The sequence below is a fragment of the Schistocerca americana genome, chromosome 3 (genome assembly GCF_021461395.2).
Source record: "Schistocerca americana isolate TAMUIC-IGC-003095 chromosome 3, iqSchAmer2.1, whole genome shotgun sequence".
Taxonomy (NCBI): Eukaryota; Metazoa; Arthropoda; class Insecta; order Orthoptera; family Acrididae; genus Schistocerca; species Schistocerca americana.
This window is the reverse complement of record NC_060121.1, coordinates 44,296,594-44,305,880: the sequence shown is the minus strand read 5'-3', so window position 1 is coordinate 44,305,880 and position 9,287 is coordinate 44,296,594. Positions and strand designations below refer to the sequence as shown.

Genomic DNA, 9,287 nt, shown 5'->3' with positions numbered 1-9,287 from the left:
TATACGTAAAAATGACACTCGACGAAGACATAAACAATGGCGCCACGAAGAGCACTATTGGAAACGGCGTTCACAGTAATGAGAGCAACACGAGATGACGACACTATGTACACACTGCACTTAGACAACACGTATGGCAAGCACCAAAACATGACAGAGATTGTAATACGTTTGCCCACAATACTTAGAATAAACGGCATAGAACTCACCTCTCAGCTCCCCTTTTTTCAGAATATCGCTTACCTACCATATTCTCACAAATCCTCCAGTCTTCGACATATAGCATTTAAATCAACCTGATATCGACGAGTAAGAGATGTCCCCAATCCAGTTACAGACACTTACTAATTATCATGAAATCCGATTATGTTCCAACACCACTGTTCCATTAGTTAGAGGGCTGTCTAGTCCTCAGCCCATCACTGACTAGGTAGAGAGCGATCACAACGAGAAAACTGGCACACTTGAGTACAGGAGAGGATTCATAACCGTGCAGAGTATGAATGGGTTGCACAATGAAATCCAGAAGCATGATACAGTTCATCGATATCGAATGAGTCTATATATACCTCTTGTAAATGTCCTAATCTTCTTTATCGTGTTTCTGTGATTACCATGCTAGAAATAAGACTGTGTAATGGTACCAGTGTCTTCAATGACTCTCTCTCTCTCTCTCTCTCTCTCTTTCCCATCGTTATTTTTTTGTAACACACAACAAACAATAAAAACTTCAGTAATGTCACCTGGTATTTAACACAATAAGATTTAACTATGCCCCTCTATTCCAGTATATGGTGTGAGGGCGGGGGCGGGGGGCACATACCCTATGCATGTTGATACTGACCATACGTGTTGATTCCATAAATACATGTGACGTTTTGATTCACTAGAGCACGCGACTAGTCGTCAAAGTAGGTTCCATGGACCTGTGTAAAGTTCTTCCTCTAATGGTGGAAGACCATATCAACCATGAGTCGCCGGCCGCGGTGGGCGTGCGGTTCTAGGCGCTGCAGTCCGGAACCGTGGGACTGCTGCGGTCGCAGGTTCGAATCCTGCCTCGGCCATGGATGTGTGTGATGTCCTTAGGTTAGTTAGGTTTAAGTAGTTCTAACTTCTAGGGGACTGATGACCTCAGATGTTAAGCCCCCTAGTGCTCAGAGCCATTTGAACCATTTGAACCAACCATGAGTCACAAGGAGAGACGTATTGTGCTGTTGTTTCATAAGCAGTTTGATCCATTGTTTTTTGCTGTAACACATCGGAGCAGTGTATGACTACAGCTGTGTACATAGCCACATATTTTGTTTTCATACTACGACTTCGAGGTCTGTATCAGGTGCTAAGCCGAAATTAACACATTTCAATCCATTGGCTCTCACAGAAAGCTGGGCATCGCATGGTGTAAACCACAATACTCCCACAACACAGAGGATGGTTGAAACAAAGGACAGAAGTAGTGTTTCTTATTGACAAAAATGTGGAAGACATCGCAATATGTGGAAACTGGAAGCGTTTGCGGCATTGTGGAGCGTTTCCAAACAGCCGCCGGCCGCGGTGGTCTCGCGGTTCTAGGCGCGCAGTCCGGAACCGTGCGACTGCTACGGTCGCAGGTTCGAATCCTGCCTCGGGCATGGATGTGTGTGATGTCCTTAGGTTAGTTAGGTTTAAGTAGTTCTAAGTTCTAGGGGACTAATGACCACAGCCGTTGAGTCCCATAGTGCTCAGAGCCATTTCAACCATTTGAACCAAACAGCCATCCACAGGTATGACTTCTGCAACTCTCTCCACCTCAAACAAGTCGTGTCAGTCATTTATTATATGGTAATCAACAGTGTTCCTATGGATGGATGAGATGGAAAAGACACTATTGATGTGGAACGATGTACTGTAATGACACTACAGATGACAGTGCGATTAATTTTAACAATTTTACCAGCTTTACGTAATTTCAATGCCAACCAATGACATGGCAGCATACTTCCCAATTTCTGTATCATTGCTAAACCGCCGCTCCACTACTTCGTGAGTACTGTACACCAGACTGTGAATCTAGACAAGAGACTGTGCAGTACATCCATCCACAGTTAATTCTTGAACATATGCACCAAAGCATACCAGCAAACATCATACATTGCTGCAGTTAGGTTACCTACATATTTCTAGCACTTTGATCATAGTATGGAATTTGCGATTACAATTGGCCATCATTCCCTATGTGGAAGAGAGTCACAAAGTATTCCACCATTCATAGGATAAATTTGGAAATTTAAAAACCTCCCACGTTGTCTTTTACCGACCTTCCCTGAAATACCGTCGCAGATGTAATTTGCAACTGATCAGAAGTAGGAGGGTACCATACCCACCATATTCCATACCTCGTAAAGGAACAGAGCACGCTGAGTCGATAACTGCTGTTCAGCGAATATTGTTCCACACCAACCTTACTCATGGCACCTATCAAGGTGCACAAGAACTCTCCAGATGCATGCATGTCGAGGAAGTTAGCTCCCCTTATTGGTGTATAGTAGACATGAAAGTGTTGTCGTGAAATAACAGGGGGTTGAGAAGAAACACGTGGTTTACACATGACGGAGGTCCAGATGGATGAAGTTTAAATCATTTTATGCAAATCAATTGTGCTATCAATTCTGAAATATTGTTCTAGTGTCTGGAATCAGTACAAGAAGGAATTGGCACGACAGAAATGTTTGTAGAACATAAACACATGGACCCTTAAAGCTACATAGTTCTGCACTTAAACACGCTATAATGTTAAAGCCATGTGGTTATCAAAATACTAGTCACGTGGAGTGTAGCGGCCTTAACACTCTAATGCAGGGAGTGTATGTCCAACACCTCACATACATCTACCCCGGAAATTTTCCATTCCACTCACTATGGTGACAAATTTTAAGCTGACAAAACAACTTCCCTCCACACCAAAGAAAAACATAGATACATTGTGGTACACACATAATATAGCTTTCTAGAGGTGCATAGCGACCAGTGCTCATATCCAACTATGGTTCAGGAACTATGATATGCTTGCATCATTACTATAAAATGGTCGCCAGCAATGGTAAATGCATCTTTTGGGGAAACAGAAAAATTCATAGCAGCGGTTTTTGACATCTGAAATTACACATCATAGTGCACTAACTCTGTAAACAGGACAACTGTCAAGTAAATGTACACACCGTTTTTGCCGTACCTAACAAACTTCTGGCAGAGCCTTAGAAAGGGATATTGAACCATTTTACATAAATCTCATGCGCTAACAATTCTGAAAGATTGCTCGAGTGTTTGGTATCCACATCGAGAAGGTATCGGAGCGAGAGAAATGTTCGTGGAACACAAACGTATTCCAAGGGCTACGTGGATAGCGCTTAAACGAGCTATAATGCTAGAGCCGTACAGTTTTTCGAACTATTAGCCCTGTGGAATGTAATACTGTTAATACAGAAGACAGAGCAAATGAACTGCAACTGTAGAATATACATTTGGAAGTGACTGCTTGCATTTGAACACAGTACTGTAATACACCACCTGACTTATGTGCTGTTTTATCACGTACATAAGAACGATACTCAGGAAGGATTGTCTCTCTACATACAGCAGACTTATAGCACACAAAATAGGGTACTTGGTCATGTGCCCCCACTGTGGATGTTGAGACTATAAATTAATGTTATTAAAGGATTTGTGATAGACGCAGTAGGATGCCTTAGATGGCTGCTATTACTGAGGACTCTAGACAGTATTGTTACAAATACTGGTAATATAAATTACATCGAAGACGTCATGCTCTTCAGCAGGATGAATTTAAATGTGCTTACACCTGCTGCAGAACCGTTTTCCGAAGAGTATTTCGCAATTTGTAGAGCTGTAGCATTGTCGAAGATAATGTAAAAGGGGTTGAAATCGATAGGAAAATGTGTGATAACCGCTGATAATGTGTGATAATAGCTGAAGACATCCAGCGTTGTTGCGTTCGATCTCTCGGTTGCCTTGTCATGCTGCTGTAAGTAAATATCTTAGAATTCTGGTATATTGCTCTCTAACTAATCCTGCTGAGACCTCTCAGTCTATGGGGACAGTAGGATGTTTCACTCTCTTCTCCACCCCCCTCAACACCTCCATCATGGAGGGCATGTGGACAGCCTCCACCGTACCGGCCACATTTCAGGGCTATACCACTCTGGGCGGGCAACCCACCACTTGCCATGCCTGATAGCTGTTAACGATTCCAGACTTGCAAAATTCGTCCCACCCTTCTCAGAAGGACTGGGCGATTAAATGTCGCTGGGGTAAATACCAGGATGTTGAACAATGCTTCCCCTCAGCCCTCTCTCAAACCGAAACTTTCTGAGACATTTTGTCTGAATGTGACAACCTAGCCTGTGGGAGAGACGGCATGGAAGCGTCTGTAACGGTTACCTGGCGAATGTAATCCGACTGCAGGAAAAAATTACTCACCACGCAAAGGGACTCTCATGATCAATTTAATTAATTAGCCTATCAATGTGGTATCAGTGACATGCCAACGGGTAGATGGAATCAAATGTGAGAGTACCATGGATATGATTCGAGAGTTGGAGTGGTAATCGGGCGTTTTTACGTCGCGGTGAAATCTTTTAACGAAATTTCAATCTCCCACCTACACAGGGAGAGAGATGGGCATCGTAATGATATTAGCTAGCTTACCGAATTTATAAAGTCGTACATAGTATGAACCTGATATTTACAATGTCTCTGTGCTTTTGTCTTGACAGATATCATACGTGAGGAGGCATTTGTTTATTTTAAGAGAGTTCGAAAGTGAGTTAGAGAATGATCTAAGCTCTCTCTGTCGTGAACCAAAAATGAGTTTAGTATCATAGTCCTGTGATGCAGGACATAGCAGATATTAATCTGACATGAAAAGATATCTTTCTACCTCATGAGAGAATAGAGGAAATATAACCTATGCCGGGATTTTTACAAGTAACAATACTTTAGCGACGGAAAGCGCATGTATAGTCATCCCACTTTCGGATTTTTTAAACTGAGGAGTCTATGTAATGACTGGAACAGCAGTTAGTCAGAGTCACGCCGCATTGCGCCATTGACAGCACTATGGTTGGTCATTAGGGTGTCGAGGCTTAATGCAGTTGCGAGTGGTCGTTTCTTGGGAAGACGGCTCTTCAGGAACACAATACACACAGCAGATGCCACTGAACAAGACTCGAGGTGACTGGTCAGTTTTCTTCGTTCTGAGGTGCTGTGTTCAGCTTACGTAATGGGGAGTAAGTACATTTATAAAAATATTATACAATATATTTCCCATGTTTCTGTTTGCTATGATGTGACTTGCGATTCATAAATAGGTATAAGTGCGTTTCATTCTCAAATGATAGTGCTGCAGGAGTCCTGTATGTAGTCGCAGGCAATTACTGCGTATTGGGACAATGGGTCACTGTTCTAATATTGTTAACCATCCTTATGTTCCTCCCCGTAGTTATTCACTTGTGAAACGGTAGGAGGCTACTCACCTATGCTGCAGTGATAGCTTGCTATCCTATCACCATTACCCACCGTTCCCATATTTGACTCTTGGCTAGACTTGTTGGAGCAACTCTCTAGTGCTCACAGTCTGATAGCTCAACGTAGAATGAGTTTTCCAGCATTTCCATAGGTGTGGTGGATGGGGGGATCGTGGGGAAACAGACCCAAGTGCCGGCTGGGTGAAACCCATGACGTCATCAGGGAGTACTGGTAATTAATTGATCAACTAATTAATTTGCTTATTTAAGTTTATATAAAAACGCCCTACTACTGTGGATTCATTGCCCATCGAGGCGAATGGACCATAGGTAGGAATAACTGCACCATTTTTAAATGAATCTATGGCGGTCATCAGATTCTCCATCAGAAGTCGGGCCAATTCCCTTTGTTGCAAAAGACTGGTATATTATGTAATATATATAAGTAATAGCCCTCTCTTGTAGCAAGACTCTTTTATTTTTTGAAACTTCTTGCTACTTCCAGTTGCTTGCTGTGCTAATAATTCATAATTTAGTATTCATTATTTCGCGTTACAATATCCTCCCACGGTATCTCTGTTCACTCAAAATCTACTTCCTAACGAGGATGGTGAGAGGGAAAGGTAAAGCCCTTTCCGTAATGGATTCCTCCCGGCTAAAAATAGGTTCAAAAATGTGTGTGAAATCTTATGGGACTTAACTACTAAGGCCATCAGTCCCTAAGCTTACACACTATTTAACCTAAATTATCCTAAGGACAAACAGACACAGCCATGGCCGAGGGAGGACTCGAACCTCCGCCGGGACCAGCCGTACAGTCCATGACTGCAGCGCCTTAGACCGATCAGCTACGAAAAATAGGAAGAAAGTACATTATCGTTGTTGGAATGTGTTTGCCAGGGGCACTAGCTTTCTCTGGACGGATCCACACATTAACAAGCAAGCTTTGTCCTCTCAGAGAACAATCTGAGTCTGTTTGCAAACTATTTCCATCCCGATACGAAATATGACTTTCCATTTTGTACAGGTTCGTAGCGTATGAGTCTTGACCTGTGAGATAATGTGTCAGTCCGTTCGGCAGGTAAACACTTCTCATGTTTAGTCTCTCCCTGATGCTATGGAGTAACTTATACGTCCTGCTGCCTGTGTCTCATTGGTCCCATCCACTTTTACACAGTTGTAATATGCTGTTTTGTATGAAATATTTTGTATGCGCCCCAGTTCCGTTTGAATGCCTTTGTTTACCCGTTACAAGGTTGATTTAGGGTATCAAAAAATGTCAGTGGAAGTGTCAGGTCTCTACAGTACCATCTCGTGGTCGCTTGTAGAGGCTTGTTCACACCGAACAGGAACACAGTCTACCAGGAAGTCGGCTGAACTCTGTCGCGATCCTTCCTGATCCGCTGCTGCCCGCTGGTCGTCGGTCTTCTACCGAACTATCGAGAGAAGATCGCATCGTCTCCGCATCAGCGCTAGCAGTGCACACAGTAAAGCTTTCGTCTGGTGTCTTGTCTACTTCTGTTGTTGATATGAGTTGATTGAGAGACCGAGTGCTGTTGCTAGAAGAATATACATACCACACGCAGATGCTTCTGAGAGCCAAGAAGTCTGTGGTGTCACCGCCAGACACCACACTTGCTAGGTGGTAGCCTTTAAATCGACCGCGATCCATTAGTGTACGTCGGACCCGCGTGCCGCCACTATCAGTGCCGCCACACGGAAGGTATAGTCTAGAGAGACTCCCTAGCACTCGCCCCAGTTGTACAGCCGACTTTGCTAGCGATGGATCACTGTCTACATACACTCTCATTTACAGAGACGACAGTTTAGCATAGCCTTCAGCTACGACATTTGCTACGACCTAGCAAGGCGCCATATTCAGTTACTATAATTACTTCAAGAATGTATTCTGAACATGGAATATTGTGAATCATGTACCGTCAAGAGCGACTTTCATCATTAATGGATTAAAGTTAAGTATCAAACTAATTACGTCCGCTTTCTGAATTCTCATTCCTTGTCATGTTCCAGATCTCACGTCAGTATAGTTCTTCCCTCCTCACGCCAGCCTGCGTGAGCTAAAACGCGTGCATTTCGGCCTCCACTCGTAACTCGGTGTTGGCTCTTCTGCCAACACAAAAAGGTCCACAGCGGAAATGCCGAAGAATAAATAGGCTTGACAGGAAATTTTCAAAGCAATGGAAGGTCAAACAGAGTGGTGAGAGAGAGAGGATAAATTTATTGGATCAGACGGTAATGGAGTGAATAGGTACAAATTATGTATTTCCATTTATTAAAAATGAAGAGCACACTATATTTCCTCGTACGTGAACTGTTGCGAATGGGTATCCATTATACTGATCAAAATTTTAAAATGACCGTGGAGGCCAGATCAGTTCCGTTGCTTATGTTCAGTGTGACTCAGTGACTCAGTGGATGCTGGCACGGTAGCTCAGTGTGTTCGGTCAGAGGGTTTAGCTGCCCTCTGTAATAAAAAACTGAGTGAACGGATCAACGAACAAGCTGAACGAGTGTCATCAGACATCCGCTAGGATCAAAGTCAGCGAACAATTTAGAACAAATGAGATTTAAAAAAAAAATAAAAGTGGTAAACTGCTAGATTTCAAATCCAAAGAGACCGGTTTCAATCCGCAGTCACTCCTAGGATTTTTGTCTGTCCGTTATTACTTCTTTTACCTCTATCAGTATTTGTCGGTGTGCAAAATGTCGAATTTCACCATGATTTGGAACACACGTCAAACTGCAGGCAACCGGGTAGGAGACTGGACACGTCATGTCAGAGGTCGGAGGAAGGCAACGGCATACCATCTCGCAGAGTGCCATGCCTAGTGAAGGACTGTGATGTTCAGAACAATCTTCGGATTAATATGACGTTAACTTACGTTCACCTTAGCTGTAACAACAGGGGTAATGAATCTCTGTTGTGATGGAGATTTTCGATGACAAAGGAAAATAATTTACCCTGGATCGTGCTGTCTGCTCTCTGATGAACTACTCGTATACTTCAGATTTTATCAGGTAGCCTGTGTGACAGATGTATGTAAATTTCATATTTAGTTAAGCATATTCTATTAGGGCAACGACCTTGCCGCAGTGGATACACCGGTTCCCGTCAGATCACCGAAGTTAAGCGCTGTTGGGCGTGGCCGGCACTTGGATGGGTGACCATCCGGGCCGCCATGCGCTGTTGCCATTTTTCGGGGTGCACTCAGCCTCCTGATGCCGATTGAGGAGTTACTCGACCGATAGTAGCGGCTCCGGTCAAAGAAAACCATCGTAACGACCGGGAGAGCGGTGTGCTGACCACACACCCCTCCTATCCGCATCCTTAGCTGAGGATGACACGGCGGTCGGATGGTCCCGATGGGCCACTTGTGGCCTGACGACGGAGTGCTTTATATTCTATTAGCATTATCTTCTAAACACAGAGATTAATAAATGCTGAAACTGCTTCGCAGATGCCACTACAGACGCAAAAAAATATCTGAGATGTAGCAGCAATTGAAATACAGAACAGCCGGTAAATGTAAATGCCTGAATTTGTAGTAACCAGAGTGTAAGTGGTAGCTTTGGTTGACGTTATGTTGGTCGTCAGTAACTTGTGAAATTAGTTGTGAATTTCCGCCTCAGTTGTAACATGCCAGCGAACAGCATCAACCAGCATATGCGATAATTTTTGGAATAATGCTAACGAAAGCTGGGCCAGCAATTCAGTGTTAAGTGCGCTACCTCCCTTTTGGTACG

General features: G+C 43.5%; 1 pseudogene; it reads left to right on the top strand.

The window, feature by feature from the left end:
• Positions 1 to 8,618: 8,618 nt before the first annotated feature.
• LOC124607848 lies at positions 8,619 to 8,736 on the top strand (annotated as a pseudogene).
• Positions 8,737 to 9,287: the final 551 nt, after the last annotated feature.